General features: G+C 40.5%; 1 protein-coding gene across 12 annotated transcripts in view; it reads right to left on the bottom strand.

Annotated features, from left to right (window-relative positions):
• Window positions 1-27,866, bottom strand: part of TTC36 (tetratricopeptide repeat domain 36) — a 146,436-nt gene that overhangs the window by 30,608 nt on the left and 87,962 nt on the right. For 2 of the 12 annotated variants that reach the window (XM_036220616.1, XM_036220617.1), the window contains exons 2-5: window positions 18,522-18,715; window positions 17,091-17,232; window positions 16,144-16,220; window positions 477-612 (exon numbers count right to left, since the gene is read on the bottom strand). The gene's annotated coding sequence lies outside the window, so the exon portion shown is untranslated. Of the gene's footprint in view, window positions 1-476; window positions 11,153-16,143; window positions 16,221-17,090; window positions 20,280-27,866 lie in introns of those variants that run through there. The other 10 variants (XM_036220615.1, XM_036220618.1, XM_016139293.2 and 7 more) reach the window with 9 other exon arrangements.

Genomic DNA, 27,866 nt, shown 5'->3' with positions numbered 1-27,866 from the left:
TCAGCAGGATTGGCTGGGTGATGGCGCCAAGGAACAAGGCGGGGAATTTGGAGAGTTACTTTCCATAGTTGCTCTGATTGGCTGAGTCTAGGGTGGGGTGATCGTCTTGCTATCTGCAGCTTTTCTGGGAACTGGCCTGTGCTTAAGATGGAGTCTTATACCTAAGATGGAGTCACTTTGGTTCTTCACTACTTTCTTTGGCAGCCAGATAGCTTCAAGCAGGGCTAACATTTCCTCCTTGTTTTTAATTTCTTTTTTCCTGAAGTCAGGAGGCCTTGTTCCTTATATAGGGCCCCATGTACATGGACAGTGGCAAAGGCATACCTGTGGTCTGTATAAATGTTCACAGTCTTTTCCTTCTCCACCGCAAGGCCTGGGTCACTGCTATTAGTTTGGCCCATTGTGCTGAGGTTCCATGGCTCAGAGCCTGTGCCTAAATAACAGTCTCATTAGACACTATAGCCACCCCAGCATACCTGATTCCTTCTGTGATTAAACTGCTTTCATCTGTGAAAAGAGTGGCCTCTGGATTTGGCCAGGGGTCGTCTGTCAGGTCCGGTTGGGTGCAGGTGACGTTTTCTAGGATCCCGATGGGCTGCTTGGGGTCGTCATCTGGTAGTGTAAGAGTGTAAAAGTACATCTCAATAACATCTTCCTTGTTCACATCTCCCCTCTTTATTCCAGCTGTGACCACTTTGGAAAATATGTTGTTATGGGTTATTGATATTGGTTTCTCAGTAAGTTAGTCCCAAGGGTAGGGCAGAGAGTGATATCTCCAGGCGCCAGCTGCCTAGGAGAAAATAGCTCCCGAGGCTCCCAAGAAGAAAAATAAAACAATATTGCCGCCAGAGTATAGGTAACAAAGCTGTCCATCAGAAACCATATTTCTTTGTGTTAGATGCTAACCACCAACATCTGCTTCTGTAATCTGCTTGCTTGCGTAATCAAGGCCCACCAAAATGTGGGTTTAGGCTTTATAATCTGGCTCCTCTGGAAGCTTGGGGCTGATTCTCTAGTGGGGAGAATCAGTCGCCAGCTGGCTAATAAAGGCTCGTAATTAATTTTAATTGGCTCCATAGGTCTTAGATTTGATTGCGCCACAACAGTAGCAGGGTGGGCGGGTTGAGAGCAATAGTTTTCAGGAACTGAATGTGGGGCTTATTGTTGTAAGTAGGACTTTAGTCATTTTCTTAGTCTGGGTGATATTAACTTCATCCCAGTTGTTGAAGATGCACAGGCCTACCTCAACTAGCTCAGTTAAATTCTTGTCCTTAAACCTCCTATCCTTTGTTACTTCTTTTTCCTAATGTCTGGGGCTGACTGACTGACAAAAGCAAGGTTTTATTATTTGGGTCCTCTGGGTCAATAGGGGTGTATAACTGGTAAGAAATACCAACAGCGATTTATCTTTGGCCTGGATGACTTCGCTTACCTTAGCAAGGTAAAGAGAACCTCCTAAAGTATACCCAGTGGGGGGAAAAAAAATGAAGAGATAAAAGGGTACTGGTTTGGTTTTGTATGTCTACAAGATAGCACTGAATTAATTTTCACATTAGTGTAATATACAAATTGGCAAACCTTCATGGTCTTAATCAACACTGGACTCAAATTGCAATAATACCTGGAGATCCTACTAAATTTAAACGAGGTATTCCCTATGATCTTAGGGAAGTTACTGAGTATAAAATAGAGGACAGGTATGCCTCATCTGAACCATTTTTTTTTTGTCTGGCCTAAATTCTCCATGGCCATGAATATTATCCCTCATCCCTCAGTGTTTAGCTCTGCTATTCTGGCTTTTGCATAAACTCTTGCCTCTGGTTCTTGTCATCTTTATAAAGAAGCATGCAACCTGCCCATGTTTTTATTTATACTTGTTGAAACTGTGTTGAGAACATATGCAAGAAGTACTCCCCAAATCTCACACAGTTTCCTTTCTGCTCTTGCCCATAGGTTCTACTACTGTCTTTAGGGAGTTTAACACACCTTGGCCTCCTGTAATGTCTCTTTCCCAGACTTTGCCCTTCTCCATTCAGACCAGGAGCCTCCCATTGTCAATTAAAGTATTCTGGGGGAGTTAGGGTGGCAGGGTAAACCAGCCCTAAGTACTCCCGGGTCTGTGGATGATGACAACTATTAGCTTTATCACATGAATTAATAAATGGACACAAAGTTACAAATGGTTTTAATAAATGTTCGCGAATTTAGATAATCTAATTTCAAGCTGAGAACTAAAATCTACAGTCTTAGAATTCTATTTTTACTACAAGTTGTTCTACTGTTTCTCAGAATCAACATTTTTAGACATTATGTAGAAATACTCTTTAACCTAGTTTTGTAAAAGAAAGTAAGACATATCTGGAGCTGTAAGAGGAAAGCTAGTGAACATAGTTGTGGATTTTGTATGTTCAGGTGAGTTCTGAAGAACAAGTTCTGAATACCTACACCTGTGTGGGATCCCGAGGCATTAGTTTATCTCCAACAGATATTGCATGGCAGAAATGTGAGAGCAAAAAGGAAAATGCTTTATAGGTTTTGGAGAATACCTTGTGAGAGCTAGAGAGATGATAGAACTAGCACCAAGAGTTCTAAAATTCCTTGCACTGTAGGTACGCCAAAAAACTAAGCCATGTTCCAGTGTATCTTAGCTTCTACACCCATCTCTCATTCTTCCTGACTGCCTTATCACCATTGATTGCTGAGTGCACCCTTAAAATATCAGCCTTCCTCAGAGTTCTTTAACTCACTCTTCTCTTCAGTTCTATCTCTCCTCAGCAATTTCATGTGCTGCCTTGACATCTTTGAGCCTCACAGGGTCCCAAAAGCCTAGCCATGATTTCCCCTGCTTTTACCAGATATGCTCCCTAACCAATGGAAAAAATTCCACAGCCGGATAGTCCCCATATCAGCCAGACCAGCCGCATTCAATTTGGTCCCAACTGGAATTATTCAAACAAACTAATGACATTCTCCTATATAAATGAAGGGGTAATCTATATTCTTGTTACTATGAAACCTACCTCCCCCAGCTCCTGCTGATTCACTCTGCTTCTGACTGCAACTCCTGTGTGATCCTGCATGATGTGCCACATTCTTCTTCCCTGGGCTGTGAGCATATGTGGCTAATAAACTGCTACCAATCTCATGTATTTAGTACTGGTTGTCATATGTTCAGGCACGTCATACTATTTAGAGTAAGGAACTCCTCCTTCACCAAGAGGGTAAATAGGAGGTGATCAGAACATGCTGTGACTATCACTTTGTATCTTGTGCAATGGTGCCAAAATTGATACATCATTCAGCTGTTCAGAGAGCCACTGGCATCATAAAACATTAGAAATCATTTGTTTCAGAAGACTATGAAGACTGGCTCATCTCTACTCATTTTTCTAAAGAATTGCGTTTCTAAAGTTCTGAAAATGAGGACTGTTAGTAACTCCTTAAGTTCTTAATAAACATGCATTGTGTGTCTAGCACTAATTCACGGAGAGCTGTTTAGGTTTTTCACAAAAAGGTAGACATATATTCAGGATATAGACTTTGCTTCCTCATTCTTATTCATCTGTAAGAGGCACAGTTCTCGAAATCATGAACAACTTTTCCCAACACCATAGTTTCCCTAAAACATTGCTTTTGTTTAGTAACTCTATTATAGCAACTGAATTTGCATATGAGCTAGTAATCCACCAGTCTTACCATCATCCAGAAGCATCTGGTCTCATACCATGTTAGAATGGCATGTTGAATACTCAGTTACAGCATTATGTGGGAGGGAGAAACCTGTGAGACAGCAGAGCTGTCCTAGAGGATGCAGATCAAGCTCTGGACCCTCAAGCAACATATGGTGCCATCCCCCAGACCAGGATAAGGTAGAAAGTGACTCCTCCCACTCTTCTACCCCAAAGGAAAACCTTTTACAGATTTTTTCCCCTTCCTTCCCCACAAAGGTGGGTTTGGGGTTGGGACAGGTTGGAAGTTAAAGTACTCAAAGAATGTCTCTCCCATGGAACATAACTATGGTTTTATTATATTGGAAACTGATATCGACCCATTGTCCCCTGCCCATTTCAGACCCTTGTGTAACAAAACTGATAGCTGAGAAGGGGGTCACCATAATGAATAGGTGAATAATTTAAGGGAATTCACCAAGGGAAATTTGGGCTGCTGCTTCATGGTGGGGGAAAGAAGATCACATCTGGAACTGAAGGGATTCACTAGGTCCCTCCTGGCACTCCCATGTGCAGTTCTAATGCTCAGTGGTAAGCAGATGCAACTCAGGAATGGCATCACCTCAAGGATTCAGATCCTCTGTCAATGACTGAGTGAAGTTCCCACTAAGTGAAGTTCCAACATTTAAAGCTGCAGGAAAAGTGTTGGTAAAAGAGAGGTAATATGACATTTTCCTCATCCATTCTATAACAATATGTGGAAATTTTTCTTGTGATGAGTAAGGTTATAATTTGGGTTCCAGGTAGGAATATGATCAAATGGGTTTCATCTATGGTGAGAAAGTAGCTGACAAGATTATGTTACCCTGTGTTGGGCAGAGCTTTTCTTCATCTGAGCAAAGCAACAATGGGTGCTGACTGTGAAAATAATGGTGGATTGTATTATTTATTCTCAGTTTGTCCACCTAGATATATCCTATTCCTTTCTCCCTAGTGCTCTGTGTCCCAGGAATCTGACATCCCTAGATGGCATTATTGTGACTTCCGTGTTCCCTGGCTAGCAGATGAGTTTGGCCAATGAGAGGAAACAGACAGAAATGAAAGAGTAGAAGGAGAGTATATCTGAGACACAGCGTGAGGCACTCTCCAATCAGCCTCTGGTCCCTGAGACTCACTTGTATCCATATTTTCCCTGTTTAGCCAAAGTATAGCCTCCACAACCATCTCTTAAGAAAAACTCCTTTGGGAGAATCCCAGCCAAATCTCCTCTCATCCTGACCTACATTCTCTGTCTCATTCTCCTCTCTCTCTCTCTCTTTCTCTCTCTCTCTCTCTCTCTCTCTCTCTCTCTCTCTCTCTCTCTCTCTGTCTCTCTCTCCCTCTCTGTTTCTGTCTTTGTCTCTCTACCTCTCTGTCTCTCTCTGTCTCTCTGTCTCTCTGCCAGCCAATTGCCTTTTGAATATCTTATTTGTGAATCTGACTTCAGGAAAGACAGATCAAGCTCTCCAAGTGGAAACTTGGAGACCTCATTCTACACATAAGTGAAATTATTTTCCTCCTACAAACTCAGCACTCCACTGAGCCTCTGAGAAGAGGGCTTCTCTTGTCTTCCATACCCAGAATCTCCCAGGGTGGCTGACACCCTCTCATGGGTGAGTTGTCAGAGTTCACACGATCTGAGTGTGATTGCCTCCATTACCTGTCTTCCACGGATGGTAGGCAACCCCCTGTGGGATGTGTAGTCCTTGGTACCAGTTGTTCGGGAGTGTCAGCCAAGTGTGTTCCCTGGTATTTAAGGGTTAAGGTTCAGTGCTTCTACCCAGGGTGCCCCGGTTCAATTCCTACAGCCCCACAGACAAGCTGTCAGCAAAATATGTGGCTTGCAGCAAGGACCCAAAGGGGCCTTACTTTCTTTCAAAGTAATGATGGGAGGGGGATCAAGAAGTTTGGCCTGTAAATGGTTGCTAAACTACAATACTCTTCTCCTATTAGATCTTCTTTGTAGGAAACAGGAAAAGCAGGAATAAATCCCCTATGTATAGGCTTTTAGACTTCTTTACCAAGACCCAGACCTCCAAGACAGTGGTAGAACGTGTTTGGCCCATATTAAGACTAAATCACAGGGAGGCCTTCCAGATCCAGACATTTTAGATGACCCAATAATAGGATCTCCTTAGAAACCCCCAAACCAGGAATCAACTACTCCTATTTCATCCTCGCACTCTAGGGGTGCAGGGATAGAGTTCTTCAGAGACTCCATCTATTCCACCACTCCCTGAATAAACTCCTGCTACCACAACCTGAAGTGATTCCCCATATCAGTCTACCCATGATAAGCTAAGCCCCCTCAGGGAAGTCATAAATGCTGATGGGAGAGTAACAAGAGTACATGTTCCATTTTCTATGCCAGACTTAGTTCCATGCAAAGAAAAATGGGTAGAATCTCTAAAAATCTTATCAAATTTACTGATGAATTTGAAAAACTTACTATAACTTATGACAATCTGGCAAGATTTAAACATTTTCTTAGACATATGTTGTACTGTAGAAGAGAAACAGAATTACTGGAGCAGCTAGGGGTCATGCTGACAGCATTGCTGCACACAGTGAGGGTCACGATGTCTACCGAGTAAGAGGAAATGCAGTCCCAGACCAGGGCTCTCACTGGAATTCCCGGGGGGGGTGGGGGTGGGGTCAGGACCTAGAATGCAGAAACCATGTCATAACATGCCTCATAGAAGAAATGAAAAAATGTATTATTAAGCCCATTAATTATGACAAAATAAGAGAGGTCACTCAAGGGAGAGAGGAAAACTCTGCCTTATTTCAAAGCCATCTAATAGAAGCCCTTAGGAAATATACCAATGCAGATCTAACATCATGAGGTAGACAGATGTTACCAGGGACTCATTTTATCTTCCAGTCAGTTCCTGATATAAGGAGAAAATTACAAAAGACTTCTCTAGGGCCCCAGATGCCTATGAACCAACTTTTGGACATAGCCTTTACTATCTATAATAATCAGGATAGAGCAGAAGAAATGGAAAAGACCCAAAGAAATAGACAAAAGGCTCATATGATAGCTGAAGTTATGAGTCCCTTGCCACATCAGAAAACCCTTACTTTGGATATATAGTGTCCAATTATAACATCAAGGGACAATCAGTATTCCTCACTCATAAGGGTCATGATAATAACTGCTGCACCCAGTGTGGGTTAGAATGGCACTGGAGATAGGACTGCACTCAGCTATGACACCAAAGAGGACCCCCCTGGGCCTTGCCCCCTGTGCAAACATGAGGGCCACTGGCGGCAGGACAAGAGCTAAGGATTCCCAAGCCAATAAAGGCAGAAAAAGGAAGCAACTGACAGAGCTCGAGGCCCACACTGACTCCTGTTTGGAACAACTCTCCATCTCCACCTATGAGCCTCGGGTGACCCTTGATGTGGCAGGTGAGAATATGGAATTCTTACTTGATACAGAAGTCACTTACTCTGTTCTAACTCAATTTTCTGGGCCATTGTCCTCACAAACATATTTGATTACTGGAGTTGATGGCTGCCCCAAAGTCAAAAGTTTTCCAATACCCATAAATTGCCTACTAAGAGACCTTGTGTTTACCCACTAATTTTTACTTATGTCGGCATGTTCAATCGCTGTATCAGGATATGATTTACTGCAACTGATGGATACTACTGCTCACTTTGGCACTCGACAAACAAATTTATTAGCTCATATTTCAGATTCTTATTTCACTTACAAGATCCTGTACAATCGATACCTCTAAGTATTAGCTCACAGGTTGATCCTAGAGTTTGGGTCACATAAGTCCATGGAAGAGCTGTTAATGTTACTACTATTAAAATACAACTAAAACCTAATACTAATTATCCACATAAAAAACAGTATCCACTCAAGACTGAGGCACAATGGGATATATGGCAGTGATGGAAAAAATTTTAAAATACGGACTGCTAAAGCCTTGCCAGTCACCTTGTAATACCCCTATCCTACCAATAAAAAAGTCTAATGGGGATACAGGTTTGTCCAAGATGTAAGGGCAGTAAATGAAGTTGTAGTCCCCAATCCCTATACCCTTCTGAATCATATTCCAGACAATGCTCATTGGTTTACAGTTTTAGATCTTAAAGATTTTTTTTTCTGCATCCCTCTATATTCTGATAGCCCATATTTATTTGCATTTGATTGGACTGATCCCCCCACACATAAAACCTCTCAATACTTAGACAGTCCTACCCCAAGGCTTCTGGGATAGCCCACATTTGCTTGGGAATGCTCTGGCCCTGGAACTCAGGAGGTTAAAATTAACACATGTTCTCTTATTCAATATGTGGATGATGTACTAATAACCAGCCCAACAAAAGAAAGTAGTGAAGCTAACACTATCCCAGTTTTAAATTTCTTACAAAAACAGGGATACCAGATGTCTCTGCAAAAGGCACGAATTTCCCTCCAGAAAGCTGGACAGATTTTGAGAATGACATTTGGAGTATCTAATAATAGGGCATGATATTTTAATAGGTGCCCTCCAGTTAACCATTGATGGCCCTTAGTCTCTAATGTACTTTGTACTCGATGGGAATTTAACACCTCAAGATTCTGTCCTAAGTAAGTTTGGAAGCTTTTAGTAACAGGAAAGTTGCTGCTACAACTGTTAAGCAGCTTGGCCAACCTTAAATTGTTGGATCCAATTGTTTTGAAAAGTAGGCAATTGGTCTTATAATGTCCCCCAGCTTGAGTTAGCAGTGTATGTTTCAACGCTGGGAGCCTGAGCTTTGTATCATAAATGAAAAGAAGCTATATTAGCAATAAAATCTCCCCAGACAAAGAAACAGGGTTTTGTAGAATATGAATACCCAATTTTAGGATAATAGCTAAGCCTTTATATGAAGCTATAAAAGATCCTGATACGAAGCCATAAAAGACTCCTTCTTTGGAACGGGTCACTTGAAGCCACTTTAAATACCCTAAAAGAAAAGTTGGGGACAGCTCCTGCATTAGGCCTTCCAAACTTAGAAAAGCCATTTACTCTTTATATAGCCAAAAAACAAGGGATGACTTTAGGACTGCTAACTCAAGCTGGGGGACATTATAAGACCAATTGCCTACTTTTCAAAACAATTGGATCCAACAATTTAAGGTTGGCCAAGCTGCTTAACAGTTGTAGCAGCAACTTTCCTGTTACTAAAAGCTTCCAAACTTACTTAGGACAGAATCTTGAGGTGTTAAATTCCCATTGAGTACAAAGTACATTAGAGACTAAGGGCCATCAATGGTTAACTGGAGGGCACCTATTAAAATATCATGCCCTATTATTAGATACTCCAAATGTCATTCTCAACATCTGTCAAATGCTAAATCCCACCACTCTGATGCCTGCTCCTGATTTAGAGACCTCTCTCTACCACCGTATTGACACTATCAAATAAACTTATTCAAGCAGATGTGATCTGAAAGATGAACACTTACTCAATCCAGATGCTAACGTGGTTCACTGATGGAAGCAGTTTTATAGATAAAGGGCTCAGGAAGGCTGGATATGCTATTGTAAGCTTCTCAGACATCATTGAGGCATATGCTCTACCAGCTAACACCTCTGCTCAAAATGCAGAACCTATAGCCCCAATTAGGGGATTACAACTGGGAAAGGGACTCAGATTAAATATTTATACTGACTCAAAGTATGGATTTATGGTGTTTCATGCTGCTGTTTGAAAAGAACAGGGCCTCCTTACTTCAAGGAGCTCCCCTATCCAACACCAAGCTGAAATTTTACAACTCTTAGAAACAGTGAACAAATCTCAGAAATAGCAGTCATTCACTGTAGCGGGCACCAAAAGGGGGATTCGGATATAATCGAGGGAAACAATATAGCAGATAAAAGAGCCAAAAATGCAGCAAAAACTAATCCCCCTATCCAAGCAGCCCTCATACCAGAGACCCCAAGCCCCAACTGCATACCTAGTTATACCTTTGATGAAGCCACATGGGCAAAACAGAGAAACTTCACTCTTGACTCATCAGGATGGTTCACAGACAAGGAGCAATTATTCCTCCCAAAAGCTGAACAATGAAAGGTTATTAAACATTAACATAAACTAGTCTCCCACATCTTCATTGGAAAGAGATTATTTCAAACCACTAAAGAAGTAACCAGAGCTTGTGAACTTTGCAATCACAATGACGCAGGGAGCCATCCCATCCCCCTCCTTTGTTAAAGCATAGGGATCATTCCCTGGGGAGGGTTGGCAAATAGATTTACTCAAATGCCATCTTGCAAGGGTTGCTAAGAAACCTCTGAAATGCTGGTAACTCCTTTGCTTATTGCACTGCTAAGAGTCTGGATAGCCCCCAAGGACACCCTGAGGCTAAGTCCTTTCTTAACTTCAGACTTATATTTTAATGAAGAAATACAACAGATTTTGTCTCATATTATTCTAGGTCAAGTCCAAAAGGCATTTCAGGAATATGGTAATAACATTCTACCTAGCCCTTCTCAAACTCAGTCACTGTTTAATACAACCAAGAGATCATGGCTTACTAAAAACTTGAAAGGAAGGGTTCCAAGAGAGCCAACTTCAGTCTAAATGGAAAGGGCCCTACCAAGTCTTGTTAAGTATCACAACTGCTGTCAAATGACAAGGAATCGACAGCTGGGTACATTTGTCTTGAATTAAACCAGTTTCTTATGAGTACCCACAGGTTCCACCAGAAAATGAACTGGGAGGTGCAATCTGTTTATACCTGTGAACCTGTGGAAGATCTTAAGCTGTTTTTCCAGAAACAAGGTAAGTACACAGGTCCCAAGGAATCAAAGGGCTTTTTTGAATAATTATTCTATTAGTCCAGTGTCTATGCCACTGCTCTCTTCAAAATAATTCAATTTCCTTTCACTAGATATCTTTACCTTTAATTAACGAACTGCTATGAAAAAATAACTTCATTGTCAATTACCTCTATTATTAATTTTGACTTTTGTCTTTTCAATCTTTTTGCTAAATTTATATCTTCTAGGCTTCAATGCTTCCACCACTTCTACATGCTGAAACAACCTCACGTTTTCTGCCCCTAGTGTCCTTAGGATAGACTTTCGGAGATTTTTATTCCTGGTAGGCAGGGATTACAGCCCTATCTCAGCGCTGAAGAAGTTAAAGAAGACAGACCTTTATCCCTCAACACCTCCTTAAGAATAAAGGAATAAAACCTCTGAGGGGGAGTAATGTAGGAAGGAGGCAAGAGAATTAAAAATGTTAATCAAGGTATATTCAGAGACTGAAATATGCTGATCAACCCTGCAGCCAGGCCAGGAGGACTCCTTTAGAACAAAGGAAGATTTTTACTGGGATTGCTAACACCCATTCCCCGCACCTGTGAAGGGAAAACAGGAACCAGACAGTTATTCCCTATGGCTAAAACCATGGGGAACCTATGGATTAAAGGCTGGGAACTGCCAGCAGGCCCTTCACTCTACATATTCTTAACTTTTCAAACTACAGACTACTCCCCTTCCCCTTCCTCACTGTATGTCCACATCAAAGGAAATGGGAACTAAAGAATGACATATAAACTGAATTCCCTGATCACTCAGCTCCCTACTCACTGCCTTTCCAGGTCCCTTTCACTCTCTGCCTCTAAGAGAAGACCACACTCTGTCTGTGGAGTGTAATCCTTTTTCTAATAAACTTTCCTTTTCACTCTAACTTTGCATGAGTGTTGAATTTTTTCTACACTCTCCACCAAAGGAACCTCTTCTCCTCTTGGTGCAGGGCTTGGTCTCCCTGACCTACTCAGAGAAATTTGCCCTGTTCTACATCAGCCATATTCTGACAATGCCAAATCAGAGCATGCACAGCACAGCTAAGAGGACAGGAACAGGGAGGAGGGTGCAAAGGACATGCAGGGGTTATATCATCTGCAAGAGAAAGAGCTGGGAAATACTGGGCTAAGGAGACACAATGAGCTATAGGTGGAGAAGAAAGAGAGGAAAGGTGTAGAAATGATTTGCAAGTTGTGACCACACAAGCAGTGGAAGACAGAGTAGAGATGGTAAGAGAAAGGCTACTTGGAGTTTACTTTTGGATCTCACTTTACAGGAGAAGAGTTGCACTTGTATTGCAAAAAAAAAAATCAGACCTACAAGAAACCAAGTACCACTCAGAGAGTTGGAGAACTCAGATTTATTATGCCCACAGTTCCATAAGAGCTAGCACTCTGAAGATCTGGGCCCCAAGCTCAGATGCAACCTTGCTTTTATAGGGCTTATCTACACAGTTACATTTGGACAGTTGGGATAGGCTGCTTGGCTAATTTGTCCTCAAGCAGTTACAGACTGTGGGAGTTGCTACGGGTTACAGGCAGTCACAGAGCATGAGATTTTCAGACAGAAACTCAGGTAATATATCTGTTATTTAGACACAACAAGCAAAAAGGGAGGATGAGTCTTCAGTTAATCTTGGAGTCGCCCTGCCCTTTGGCCTATGTGGCAAGCAAATCTACAGAAGCAGAACATAGAGCTCATTATAAGGTTAGCCTTTTGAGTGGAAAATTCCTCTTCATTTGGAATGTGTGAGTTTGGAGTTTTCCTCCCTATGTTAACATGATCTTATTGGTCATTTCTGCATGCCTGTATCCCCCACTATTTCTTTCTTTTTTTTTTTTTTAACTCTCCCTATCCTCCATTCAGCTAAGCTCTCACTTCTGAATGTCCAATTACCCACTTAATTCTCATTTACAATTTCTCTGAGTATCTGACTTTCCTAGCACATTCCTTTGGAGAGCTCTTTCTCTGGAAGCTCTTGCACTAGTCTTGGGGACCTACAAGACTTCATTCATTTCAGTTGAATGAATTCTCTTCTGTCGGCTGTGGCCTGAACAGGTTTATTTCACATGGCACAAATAAAGGGACCTGGGGACAATGAGAAGAGTGATTACCTTTGGAAGACCTCGAATATATGACATTTCCATATTAAAATGCTTTGTGCTCTTATTTTTAAATATTAAGTAGAACCAACAAAAACACAAAGCTGTAGTTTCTAAATTATGTACTTGTGAGCATCAGAGTAATAAAGAAAGGGTATTCTAAACTTCCCACCCAGCTCAGGGCCTATTTCTAAATAATGTCTTCTCATCAGGATAAGCAACTGAGTTTTAGAGGGAAACACAGCGGACAGCTCTCCAAGATGCAGAGGGAGTGGAATCTTGGGTCCGGGAGTGACCTAGTACTACATCACTATTTCCTTACTTTTTTCACATTTAAGGTGGAAGAATTCCGGCATGTGGTGTGATCTCACATCCCCCAGTGTCTGAGAGCTCCTGCATAAAATGTGAGAATGAATAGACTCCCCTCCAGTGTAACTGAGAAAGCTGTATCAGCATAGAAACACCTCAAACCAAAATGAGTGATATGAAGTTTTATTTTAATAGCTGAAACAAAGGTTCCTCATTCTAAACCTTTTTTTTTTTGGATTTTCCAAAATTACAAGGAGGCATAAGCAGGTAAGTCACATGATTTTTTGGCAACAGCCACCTCCACCCTGGTGTGGCTCGTGTCAGCATCCATAGCCACTTTGACAGATCCACATCATTTCTCTCCATCCCCAGTTGCCTACTGAGTAAAAATTTCACCATATTTTTGGAAAACTGGGTGGATTTTAGGTATCCATTTGCTTTCCTCCTGACCTTTGGTGGGGACATGCTAGGAATGACTTCCAAGTGCCCTTTATCCATGACTGACTGGTCAACACTGCAAATAGCTCCAGAAGAGAGCACAACCTAGAAAACTTGAAAAAAAATGATGAAATCTAGTTAATCCATTAGCCCCAGTGTCCTCTTTCACCTGCCTCCTCTCCACCATGCAAACACTTGTTTCCAGCAGTAATCACAAGAGATTGCTTTGGGGCATCATCTGACTTGAAATGCCAACCTTAACATTTCTTTGACTTTGTTGTGGACATGAGTCTGTATCTAGAATCTGTTCTTTTCCATTGACATATTTTTAATACCCATTTTAATTGTTAAATCTATAGTATAAATTCTCATATATTGTAGGGAAAGATCACTATCATGGGTACTCCCACATGTGTTCTCTTCTGTGTACTAAACAATCCGCTCATTCATGGCAAAATCTTGTTAAGTAAAGTTCATGACTATGTTTGCACTGAATGCATAGATTTATCAAGGGAAGAATTGAGAGGATAACAGTAATCACTTTTCCTATCTAGCAAGAAATGGTATTTTTAATGTCAAAATGAAACATTAAAAAATTCCATGTATATCTCCATATTTTAAAAATGGTATTCACATGTGTTTTCTGGCCAGGGTGAACTTGTTATACTATTTCCATTATTTCATATCTTATTCTTAGAGGAGTATATAACATCTTCTTTTATGTGTTTAAGTTGTATCCAGTCTTACTTTTTATAAAATATCTCGTGGTTGACTTAGTTACACTAAAGAGACATTCACTTAAGAAGAAAGACAGCTTTCCAATTTCCATATGTAAATAATTATAGTATATTAATAATAAGAAATAAAATGCAGCTAGTGAAAAGGATGAAGGGGTCCTCTATGTACTCATATGGAAAGGATCTCCAAGATATGGTAATTGAAGAAAGAACCTTGAAAACCAATAGGTATCTCATCACTCCATTTGTCTTTTATCACTGAGTCATCCATATAGATGAAAGTAAATACAAAGAATAATATCTGAAAATTTTATAGTAAACTGTTAACTGTTTCTTCTGGTGTAGAGGTTTAGGATGATGTAATTCAAAATTGTATTTTCTATAACAAGAATGTAAAAATGTATGTAAGTCAATTCTGTAAAATTTTTTAAACAGGAGTCTTCAGAAGCATAGATTTGGGACATAGGGAGACACAAACGCCAAGGCAAGTTGCCCCTCACTCATTTGTTCAGACTGTTTCCCCCAAGGGAAGGTCACTGGAGTGCAGAAGAAAGGCTTCCAAACTCAAAACCAAACAAACAGTGAGCCAACCAGGAACTGGACCTCCATGCAAGACAGCAGACTTAGCTAGGGAAGATTCTCTATCCTTTCTGGTCTTTAAGAGGTTCTCATTCAACAAGGAAAGAATAGATGATCGATGACTCCCATTCTCCAGTCTCTTATGCTCCCTAGACCTCTGTGTTTTACCAGGAATATGGTCATGAGAATCATAACACCAGCAACACAGATCTCTGTTCAGGGTGTCTACCTTCCAGGCAATTCTCCAAGGGTTTTACAAACAGTAGCTCATGTAACCTTAATAGCTTTGGTGGGTGCCACTGTCATGCCCATTTATTCAGTGTAGAGATCTAAGGCAGGCATAGGAAAGGTATGTAACTGGCCTAAGGTCACATAGCTAGTATGTGGCAGAACCAGGATGTGAACCCATTTGTCTGGTTTTAGAATCTCAGCCTCCTACACCTTTGGTGTGCCTCCTCTTGATCCCTGTGGAAGACAAGGAAACGATTCTTAGCCTTCTGTTTGTTTTGGTCTTCACGTGCTTCTACATGAGATGGGATGAAACCTGGCTGACTGAGCCCTTTCTGCCACTCAAGAAAAATAAATGTGGCGCAGGTCCCTCTTATAGGCATCTGTGCCTCAATTTCCTCAGTTGTTATATGAGACCAAATGGAGGAGTCAGTGTGGGAGCAAGTCACATCTCTTTATATTAGTTATTTTTGTTCCTCAGAGAAGAGCACTACTGTGCTCACTTTGGCAGCACAATACACTAAATATTGGAGAAGAGCACTATAAAAGACATAATCCCTGTCCGCACCATTAGTCCTCTCACATCCCATAAATCTCCATGTCCTATTGCTAGGCAATAACTGCAAGGGTCACATTTTAATGCTAACTGTATTGTTGTTCTGTTATTGTGGAAAAACTCCAAAACCAATCCAGTGAAAAACCAAGCAGTAACTTGGAGAAAAGGAAAATTCAGATTTACTATGGACAGTCCTAGAGGAGCTAGCACTCTGAAGATCTGGGCTGTGTGCTCAATGGCAACATTCCTTATATGCAAAGATTTTGCACAAGCTGATAGGTCAGTTTGAACGCAAACCATCACAAACAGCAGGAGTTACTATGGGCTACAGGCAGTTTAAACAGAAACTTAGGCAATACATCTGTTATCTAGACAGAACAATCCAAGGGGAGGGTAAGTTTTCAGTTGATTTTGAAACCCCCTGTGCCTATGCAGCAAGCACGTTTACAGAAGCAGAACAAAGAGCTGATTACAAAGTTAATCATTTGAGTGGAAAATTCCTGAAATTTCCTCTTTATCATATCAGAGACTTGCAAGGTAACATGGCTTGAGAATTGTGACTACTCACAGCCCTATTTTCTACAAGTGAATACCCAATTTATGTGAATTGGCATTTTTAAAAAGCAGTGATTTAAGTGTCATGGCCAAGGTTAAATCCAAAGACTGAGAAAGACTGGAAAATCCTACCTAAGACTGAGTTCCCTTGCAACTGTCTCTGAGTGATCAGAACTTGAAGCCAGAATCGCTGACCACTGCCCAGTGACCTGTCAAAACACAGTGAACATTAGGACATTTTGGTAACTCCTCCCACAGGGGAAGATTTAAGTGGAGAAATTTTGCTCAAGCCAAGGAATAGTGCTAAGGCCAAGATAGCCGAGCATCCAGGAAACAGAGAAGCAGATGGTACCCAAACATAGTTAATATCTTCTTTCTCTCCAGCACCTCTCACTTACCATATTCCTCCCTGATCATGAAGTAACCCAGGTGGTTGTGGCCAGCACTTGGCTCTTGTAAACAGGTGTGGTTATTAATTTTTAAAGGTCAATGTGAGTGTGACAACATCTCTTGGTGCCTAATCAATCAGGCCCTGGGACTCAGGGAAAGAGTGGGAGGAGGAGAGAGGGAACTTCTCTCCCTCCTTCCCTTCCCTTCTGTATCAATTGCCACTTTTTCAGGAACCATGGCTGCTCAGTCGTCTGAGAGATAAAACATCTGGATACAGCAAGATAATATGGCATCTTTATCTGCCATCAATAAATTGATTGAGCTGATGAACTCCAACCCTGATGTGCAATGTCAAGGTAAAGACTGTTATTTGTCCAAATTAGTGAAAACACAGGCTGAAGAGACAGGTGGTCTGATTTCCAGCCCCAGTTCTGTGTGACCTTGGGAAAATCCCTTAAACTTTGATCCTCTTTGTAAAGTAGGGATAACAAAAGTAACTCCACCCTTAGGAGTTTGTAAGGATTAAATGAGGTGATACAGTAGTCCCCCCCAATCTGTGGTTTGGCTCTCAGAGGTTTCAGTTACTCTTGGTCAGCCACAGTCCGAAAATATTAAATGGAAAATTTCAGAAATAAGCAATTTATATATGTGATATCTGTCCCCTCTTCTACCAATGCTCAGTCACTCACCGTATTCAGCTCTGAACCAGAAGTAACCCAGGTGCTGGTGATCAGTGTTCAGATCTTGCCATGGAGTTGCAGTCACAAAGTTCTAAGAACCATTGTGAGTCTCAGTGATTCCTCTTGGTGCTTAAGCAATCAGGCCCTAGGGCTTAGAGAAAAGTGGTGGGATAAGGTGAAAGGGAGTTTTTTCTCCTTTGCTCTCTCTCTCTTCCAGACCAACTGCTTTTCCTATAGGAAATGTGGCTCCTCAAAATTACTCCCATGGTCTGGGTAAAACACTCAGATACACCTAGTTAACGCAGCATCTTTACATGCTATTTGCAAAGTGAATTGACTTAATAAACTCCAACCCAGATGGGAAAAAGCTATGAGAACTAGCATTTTCCCATATTAGTAAAATGATGCTGCATACAGAAGTGGTTAGGAGCAGCTCAAGAGACAGGCTGCCTGTTTTCCGATTCCAGTTCTGTGTGACCTTGGGCCAGTCTTTTAACCTCTCAGATCTACAGGTTCCCCCTTTGTAAAGTAGGGATGACAACAACACTTCCTCCCTTAGGTGTTTGTGAGGTTGTTGGCTATACAACTACTTTTGTTCACACAAGAGAGAACATTCCATTTGTATCCCCCAAAATTCTGCCAACATCTGCTGTTGAGAACCTCAGCTGGAATGATTCAGTACACGCTGAATCCCAGTTCTCACTGGGACTGGAGATCCTATAGTCTGCCTGGGACACAGATAGGTATAAGTAAGGGCATCTAGGCTAGAAGCACTGTTGCTGGTGGTATTCGTGGTACTCAGAGAGTCATTACCCCAAGTCAGGTACAGGACCATGAGATTCCATAGCCCACAGACATACCAGACTTCAGCCTCTATCTACAATGCCTTTGTTATTGCTGCTGCCTATGCCTCTGTTGCAACAGAGTTCCTGATCCTCAGGGTTATTAGGGGAAAACACTCATTGTACCCCTGTAGCACAATCAAATCATTCAAACATGCCTTAAGCGCAGAATCCTTAAATCTACTAAAGCAATCATTGCCATCAATGAGAGGGGGGCAGCCTAGCCATTGGTACCATACTCATTCCCTTGAGGCATTGATCCCACCATGTCAACATATCATAATGTGGGAGAACTCATGATAGGCCACAGTGACAATGCAAAGGTTCCCCTTAGGATTGTATGTTCTTCTTCATCTGTCTCTCCTGTGGGACATCTCACAGTTATTTTGGTAGCCAGTCGGCCGTTACAAAAAATGACCTGTAAGTTTACCTCTAGCCCCTTGCTTGATGGGCCTACCCACTGACAGTGTGGGACCTTTATTTTTAATGGCCAAGTCCATTGTACTCTTTCTTCCCTTTTCAGACAAGTAGGGGCAGGTAGGAGTATGTTACCATTGAGTCCATGACCAGGTTTCAACAGAATGTCAGTGATAGTTACCTGTAACTGAATTGGGGCCACAGTCCAATGAAGAGCAGCTTTACCAGAGACAGAGCTCCAGCTTAAGGTCACTTGTTCAAGCTCCGCAACACGTCCCACAGGCAGGATACCCAACCTCATAGTCCTGGGGGATTGACGGTTACTCGTAGGCTTTGTTTCAACAGCCTTTTGTACTGCTCAATCACGCCCATGGCCTGGGGATTATACAAGGCATGTAATTTCCACTGAATGTCCATTTGCTTGAACCACATTTGGACCTAATGCCCAGTAAAATGAGTTCCTTGGTCACTTTCCACCACTAATGGTCTACTATAAAAGGCGCATAAGCATTTGAGAGCTCGGATAGTATGTTTTTGGTCTGTGGCCGCACAGGGCCATGCAAACAATAACCTGGTAGCCATTTCTACTGCCATAAGGGCATAAGATGCCCCTAGTGCTTTTAGAAGAGGTCCTATGAAATCTTTCTGCCATGCGGTTAATAGGACCCTTCCCCTTGTTACTTGGACATGCTCCTGCTTCATGTGGCAAGGATGCAGCATATCACAGCTGCATATCGGACACTTGGCACAGGCATCTATGACATCTTCCCACTCCAGGGGAAGGTTCCACTGTTGCTTCACTGTCCACATAGTTTTGGCACCCACGTGCTACCTCATCATTTCCTGGAGTTACCAACGGACATAACTTGTAACGTGATAGACAGTTACATCCTTTTCCTGTCTTATCTCCCATTGATCTTGCTACATGGCTTGTCCCCACAGGGGTCTCTGACCCATTAGCCAGTTTTGCCATTTTCATGTACGCAACTATGTTAGGTCTTTGAACACTGCCCAGCTGTCAGTACAACTAGTCAATGGGCTATTTTCATGGGCTATAACCATTCATACAGCCTGTAGCTCAGCCCATTGGCTGCCTTTGCTTGTACTTATATTATACCAAAAGTGGTCAGTAGGTGGTTGCACCCCTATAGCTTGACTCCCTGCCCCTTACTGGACACATCTACATCAGCAGGTATGGATGGCTTCCATTCTTTGTAGGGGACACTGCTAAATCTGGAGGAACTGCAGCATCCAGTCCATTGTCAGTGGTAAACTCAGCTGGGCCTAAAACTGTCTGTAATTCCATAGCTAGAAGGCTAGCAGCTATGGTACTCCATTATTCTAGATAAGCACCCCATTTCATCAGGTTAAGGTCTGGGCAACCTGTTTTGGGGGCCTGTATCAATGTGTATAACCAACCTTGTATACAGTAAGTTGTGTGCACTTGCACTTTGGCCTTACCGGTCACTGCCTCAGTGGCCTGCAAGAATGCATATACAGCTGCTAATTGAAGGTAGTGACCATGACTAAAAATCTATAAGGAAAAAAAGACATTATTAAGACTTTCTATAAAGCAGATCCAAGAGGCTGAGACACCAAGTACTGGAAACTGAAAGAAAAACACCTTCTTTGCGACAGGCTAAGTTCCATTATATAATAAATCTTCTTTCTGGAAAAAATTAGAATACACTTCCTTCAATGCCCAGGTGGGGAAATAGTCCATTAAACACCATGAACACCAAGGTGACAACGCATCTCAGAAAGGAAAAGAAAAATCTCCAGAAAATAAACTTATAGACATAGAAATATGTGTCTTAGATGACAGATAATTCAGGCTGATACATCTGAAAAAAAATTCGATGAGATCCAAAATGAATATAGCAACAATTTTAGGAATTGAAAAAACAGCTAGATGAACAGAATGAGTTCTTCAGTAAAGAGATCGAAACCCTCAAAAAGAACCAAATAGACCTTCTGGAGATAAAGAACACACTGCAAGAGTTGAAAAAGAAAATAACAAGCTTAAGAAATAGAGTCAACCAAAAAGGGGTCCACTTACCTAAAACAAAATGACAAAAATAAATAAATAAATAAATGAATGAATGAATAAATAAATAAATAGGAGTAAAGTGACTAGCAGGCTGATAGAAGCAGAGGAGTACAACCTTTACCAGGAGTAGGACATTATAAGCTTAAAAATAAGAAGAGATTTGCTATAGCAAGATAGTAATGAACATTCAGCATACGCAGGGAGAAATTGAAACAACAATAACTGAAAAGGGGAGGATTAAAACATCCAAATTCACAAAAGGGAATGGAGAAAGGCACATGCAGTAGGAAAGGCATAACTATATATATAGCTACCCTTTGCTTTTTTGTTATGGTAATCACAGATAATGCCACAGATTCAAAACCAAAGTATATAACATAAAACAAGAAGGACCAGAGGGAACACTTGTAAAAGCCAACCAAAATAAAGAAAACAGAACCACAAAGACAAGGAAACAATGGAAACACCAAGCTACCAGAAAGCAAAAGATAAAATGTCTATAAGAAGACCTCGTATTTCAATAATCACCCTAAATGTAAGTAGACTGAACTCACCAATAAAAAGGCACAGAGTTGCAGATTGGATCAAAAAACAAAACCCAACCATATTTTGCCTCTAGGAGACACATCTCTGTTCCAAAGACAAATATAGGCTCAAAGTGAAAGGGTGGAAAATGATATTTCGAGCAAATGGCATTCAGAGCAAAGTGGAAGTAGCAGTACTAATATCAGATGAAACAGACTTCCAAATAAAAAAGATAAAGATACTGAGGGATACTTTATAATGATAAAGAGAATTGTGCATCAAGAAGTCATGACACTTATTAATATCTATACTCCCAATCAGGGAGCCCCAAAATATATGAAGCAATTACTAATGGAACTAAATGGAGAAACAGACCAAAACACTGTCATAGTAGGGGGCCTAAATACCCCACTATTGGATTTAGACAGATCATCTAAACAGAAAATCAATAAGGAAATAACATCCTTAAATGACACATTAGACCAACAGGACATAATTGACATTTACAGAGACTTCTATCCAAATAGCTGCTTATACATTCTTCTCTAGTGCACATGGAACATTTTCAAGGAATGACCACATACTGGGACACAGAGATAGCCTGAACAAATATAAGAGGACTGAAATCATATCAACCATATTCTCTGAAACTAGAGGTCAACTGTAAAAATAAAGTGGAAAGACACACAAATACATAGAGTTTCAACAACATACTACTGAAGAATAACTTGGTCAGAGAAGAAATAAAAAGAGAGATTAAGAGATACATAGAAACTAATGATAATGTTAGTACAACATATCAAAACTTTTGGGGCACAGCAAAAGCAGTCATAAATGGAAAGTTCATATCATTACAGGCCTATCTCAAAAAACAAGAATGAGCCCAAATAAACAACCTAATGCTTCATCTTAAAAAACTAAAAAAGGAAGAACAAATGAAGTCTAAAGTCAGCAGAAGGAAAGAAATCATCAAAATTAAAGCGGAAATAAATGAAACTGAAAAAAAAACAATAAAAAAATAAATGCAACAAACAGCTGGTTCTTTGAGAAGGTTAATAAAATTGAAAAATTCCTGGCTAGACTCACTAAAGAAAAAAGAGAAAGGACACTAACAAAATCAGGGGTGAAAGAGGGGAAATTATGACAGACACTGCAGAAATACAAAAGATCATACAAGAATACTATGAAAAAGTATATAACACCAAATTTAATAACCTAGAAGAAATGGACCAGTACTTAGAAAAATAGAACTTTCCTAGACTGAATAAAGAAGAACTAGAAAATATAAATAGACCGATCAGCAGTATGAAAATTGAAACAATCAACAAAAACCTACCAAAAACTAGAAGTCCAGGACCAGATGTCTTCACCAGTGAATTCTACCGAACATTCAAAAAAGATTTAATACAAATAAGATTTAATACCTATTCTCTTTCAACAATTCCAAAAAATCAAACAGGAGACAATACTTCCCAATTCATTTTATGAGGCCAATATCACCCTAATACAAAAACCTGCTAAAGATAACACAAAAGAAGAAAGCTAAAGATCAATATCTCTCATGAACACACGTGTAAAAATCCTAAATAAGATACTAGCAAACTGAATACAGCAACAAATTAAAAAGATTATACACTACAATCAAGTGACCTTTGTCCCAAAGGCACAGGGACAGTTCAACATACACAAGTCAATTAATGTGACACACCACACAAACAAATTAAAAAATAGGAATCATATGATCATATCAATAGATGCAGAAAAAGCCTTTGACAAGATACAGCATATATTTATGATCAAAACATTTAACAAAATGAGTATAGAGAGAAAATACTTTGACACAATAAAGGCCATCTATGACAAGCCCTCAGCCAACATTATACTTAATGGTGAAAAACTAACAACCTTTCCTCTAAGATTAGGAACAAGGCAAAGCTGTCCACTATTGCCCCTCCTATTCAACATAACATTGGAGGTCCTAGCAAGTACAATCAGAAAAAAAGATGTAAAAGGCATCCAAATAGGAAATGGAGAAGTCAAACTGTCACTATATGAAGATGACATGATTTTCTATGTAGGAAACCCTAAAGACTCCACAAGAACACTACTAGAAACAATAAGCAAATACAGTTAAGTTTCTGGATACAAAATCAATGTTTAAAAATCCATAGCATTCCTATATTCTAATAATGAAGCATCAGAAAAATAAGTGAAATTTCTTTTGCAATTGCAACAAAAAGAAGAAAATATCTAGGAATAAATTAATGAAACATATGAAGGACCTACATACTGAAAACTATAAGACCCTTTTAAAATAAATCGAAGAAGATACAAAGAAATGGAAAGATATTTCATGTTCTTGGATTGGAAGAATCAACATAGTTAAAATGATCATATTACCTAAAGCATTATACAGATTTAATGTAATCCCCATCAATATCCTATTGGCATTTTTTAAAGAAATAGAACAAAAAATCATCAGATTTGTATGGAAGCACAAAAGATCTGGAATCACCATCCTGAGAAAAAAGAATGAGGTGGGAGGTATCATTCCACCCAACTTCAAATTATACTACAAAGTGACAGTAATCCAAACAGCATGGTATTAGCAGAAAAACAAACACAGAGACCGGTGGAACAGAATCAAGAGTTCAGAAGTAAACCCATTTATATGGGAAAATTATTTTGACAAAAAAAGCCAAAAACATACAGTGGAGAAAGGAAAGCCTCTCCAATAAATGGTGCTGGGTAAATAGGAAACTCGCCTGCAATAGAATGAAACTAGACTGTTGTCTACCACCAAAATTAACTCAAAATAGATTAAGGACCTGAATATAAGACCTGAAACAATAAAATGCATAGAAAAAATACATAGGAACTGAACTCGAGGACCTTGGACTTAAAGAGGATTTTATGACTATGACCTCAAAAGCAAGAGGAATAAAAGCTAAAATAAATGAATGGGACTACATCAAACTAAAAAGCTTTTGCTTAGCAAAAGAAACCATCAGCAAGGTAAAGAGACAATCATCTGAATGGGAAAATATATTTGCTAGCAATGCCTCTGATAAGGGCCTAATATCCAAAATATACAAAGAACTCATACAACTCAATAACAACAACAACAACAACAACAACAACAACAACAAATGATCCAATCAAAAATGGGCAGAGGACCTGAACAGACACTTCTCCCTAGAGGACATACAAATGGCCAAAAAGTATATGAAAAGATGTTCAGCATCACAAGCTATTAGGGAAATGCAAATCAAAACCATAATGAGATACCATCTCACGCCTATTAGTATAGCTATAATCAACAGGACAAGTAATAAAAAATGTTGGAGAGGATACAGAGAAAAAGGAACCCTCATACACTGCTAGTAGAACTGCAAATTGGTACAACCACTATGGAAAACAATACAGAGCTTCCTCAAAAAACTAAGAATTGATCAACCATATAATCCAGAAATCCTTCTACTTTATCCCAAAGACCTGAAAATTCATATCCAAAAAGATATTTGCACATCAATGTTCATATCAGCACTATTTACAGTGAGGAAGACATGGAAGCAACCAAAGGGTCCTATAATAGATGACTGGCTAAAGAAGCTGTGGTACATATGTACAATGGTATATTATTCAGTCATAAGAAGAGATGAAATACTGCCATTTGCAACAACATGGATGGACCTCGAGATAATCATTAAGTGAAATAAGTCAGACATAAAAAGTTGAAAATCACATGATATTACTTATATGTGGGGTCTAAATCTAAAAGCAACAAATGAAATGGACAAACAAACAGAGACTCGTGGATATGGACAATGGACTAGTGGCTACCAAAAGGTAGTGGGGAGGAGAGAAAGGGGAGGTAGATGAGGAAAAAGTAATTTAAATCATTTCTTCATTCATTCATTCAATAGATAGATAGATAAACAAACAAATAAATAAATAGTATTGGTAAACAGATAAAGGGTTTCATTTATGAAAATTAGCTCTCAAGATTAAAAAATTCCTGGTTATTGTCAAGAAGAAAGCAAGCAAAAAATAGTTCAGAAGCATCCACACTGATATTTGATTTCGTCATTCTTTCACTAGACCACAAAGTTAGAGATGAGTGTCAGCTATATGATATTTAGATATTTCAAGATAAAATACCTAGTAATAAAGGAGTTTGACATACTGCATTCTTCCATTTGCTACAAAAACAAACTGAAATGAGGACTATTTAAAAGAAATGCTCAGTTCTGAAAAGGGTGATGGCAGCAACATTTCTCACGATAGCATACCCTCTAGCTTTGCCATTGAGTAATAATGCTACTCTTCCATGATATATATTCAAGTGGAAAACCCTATCGGGAATATTCTTCAGGGCCAGGAAGTAGCTTTTGCTAAAAGTTGGAAAGTAGGGCATGTGTTACTTAGCTAACCATAATAAGTTCAGTCCCTTCTGAAATGTTAACCTAACTTATAGTTAGCTAAGACAGGCCTCATACAATCTGACCATAAAATGTTAAACATCTGCAACATGTGGAATTCCTTAGCCAGTAGCCATTGTTTCTGCACACTGTCTTAGCTGACTGTCCCATCTGTGACTCCTCTCCTAGGGCTAAGGTGGGTGCAAGTCATCAAAGTCTGGAATGTCAAGAGTAACTCCAATAGCCTTTGAATGAATAGTAGAGGATGCCCAGAGGTAGGTAAAATCCAGAGGTAGGGGCAGGAACTCACTCATCTGCCCATTCTCCCATTCCCACTCCTCCAATGTTAAGGGCCAGCCTGAGGGAGCCTGTGATAATGACATAGGCTCCAAAGGAAAAGAGCATTGCAGCAAAGTCAATGGCCTTATGTGAAACCTTAGGAGGGCTTTTTTAAAACTGAAGATCACTGTAGCTAATGGTCTGTGTGAGTAGCCTTGAGCACTGCACTTTAACTACCTGGGATTCCAGTAGCCAGGTTGGTTCCAGACAACATTCTAACAGGATGCCCCAGCTGTAGTCAGAGCATGCACTAGACCTTTCACCCAGAATTCGCCCACAGCCAGCAGCTGAAGAGCCCCAGGTCCCCTGGCATGCCTCACCTAATTAGCCCCATAGGCCAGTAGCCCCCAACCCGCCCAAGCAGCTTGACACCAGAAAATCTTATGTTATTTACGTTTCAACTACTCTTCCATGAGTGCTTATCCAGGCACTGTTTGCATGGTACACATTATCTTCCTAACACCTCTGCATTTCTCCAGCAAGGAAGGGGTTATTCCCATATTACAGTCAGAAACCTGGGTTTAGAAAAATTGAGTTTCTTGCCCAGCCAGAATTCAAACCCAGACTAATCAAGATCCAGAGCCCTTTTTCTATTTACTGTTAGACAACACCGTCTCCCTTGGAGAGAAGGACATTATTTTACTCGTCTTAATCCACGGATGTCACTTTTGCTGCTGACCTATGAAGCTCACATTGAGCCATGCTGACTACCCCTACAAGTTGTAAAAGTGAAAAATTCTCCAGTAAGCTAGTCCCAAGGACAAGACAGGGAGTGATATCTTCAGGGGTCATCTCCCAAGAAAAAAACATTTCCGTCGGAGTACAGATAACAAAACTGTCTATCAGGCCCCGTTTGCTATAAGATTAGGAGTCCCCGAGAAACAATATATCTTTGTACTAGACGCTAACAGCCAACTCCTGCTTTTGTAATCTGCTTGCTTGCTTGATCAAGGCCACCAGGACGTAGTTTCAGGCTTTATAAGCTGCCTCCTCTGGAAGCTCGGGACTGATTCTCTGACCCTGCATGGTGGAGTGAGTCAGTCACCAGCCGGCTAACAAAGGCTCATAATTAATCTCAATTGGCTCCATGGATCTTGGATTTGAACTCGCCACAACATTTGGAGGCCCCAGTGAGATCTCTCCAGAGAGGGGAGATCTCCTAAGACCTGTGACCTCAGCCACCTTGGGCAAGGACCTGCCCCATCCAGGGGATGTCTGCTGAGAGACGTTCCTCAGCCCCAGACACCAGGCGGACTTGCTCAGGAGGGCAGGTGGACAAAAAGTTCAATTCTGTAACAATTGGTCACGAGCCATCTGGAGCAGCTTCACCAGTGAGTAAGACTGCGCTTGGATCTGTCTGTCAGTGGGCCCTAAAGGGAACTAGTGGAAGGCTGGACGCAGCAATACTTCCCTAGTTCAGTCAAGGTCTGAGATGTCAGCCTTGACTTCTGATATTCAGGTTTTTGGGTGTGCTAGCGTTTTGTGTTACCTGTAATTTGTCTTGTCTGTCTGTATTGTGTCTGTCTATCTGGACTGGTCAAATGTACTGTTACCCTCCTATTGCCTTGGTTTTCATAAGTTTATTTGTTTTGATTCTTTCCTTAGATCTGGCCTCTGTGACCCCATCTGACTGGACTCTTGGGCTGAGGCTGATCTGGCTCTTGTGGGAATTCTCTCCTTTCTTGCCTGTTTTTACTAACATGGGTCAGGCTTCTTTTAAAACAACACAGAAAGGTTTAAATTAGAATTTTTGGGCAGTGGGGATGCACTGAAGATTTTGATGGCAGTGACTTCCATTTAACGTGCGCTTACGGTGTCCCTAAAAGTGTGCTAGGTGCTTTGCATTGCTGTGGCATTTAACTTTTGACAACGTTCGTTCTTGTTCAGTGGATCAGCACCTGTCATGTGCCTGATGCATAGTGGTAGGGTGCTAGCGGTTTTTTATTCTTCTTTTGCAGATGAGGAAATTGAGGTACAGGAAGTTTAATTTACCCAGTGATGGAAGTGAGTTTGTTTTTGATATTGAAAACACAAGAGTTAAAAAAGCTAACAGAGGCCAGTTGGGCTAATCCTTCTTTATATTTTAAATTAGAGCAGGAAGAGTAGTAGGAAAATGGCTATGTAAATAGGGATTAAAAGCGCAGATGTCATTGAAAGCTAGTAAAGGGATGAATGTACATTTGTATTAGAG

This window comes from Rousettus aegyptiacus, unplaced genomic scaffold (genome assembly GCF_014176215.1).
Source record: "Rousettus aegyptiacus isolate mRouAeg1 unplaced genomic scaffold, mRouAeg1.p scaffold_m13_p_5, whole genome shotgun sequence".
In the NCBI taxonomy this organism is placed as follows: domain Eukaryota; kingdom Metazoa; phylum Chordata; class Mammalia; order Chiroptera; family Pteropodidae; genus Rousettus; species Rousettus aegyptiacus.
The sequence above is the reverse complement of the archived record's forward strand: the minus strand, read 5'-3'. Positions and strand labels throughout refer to the sequence as shown.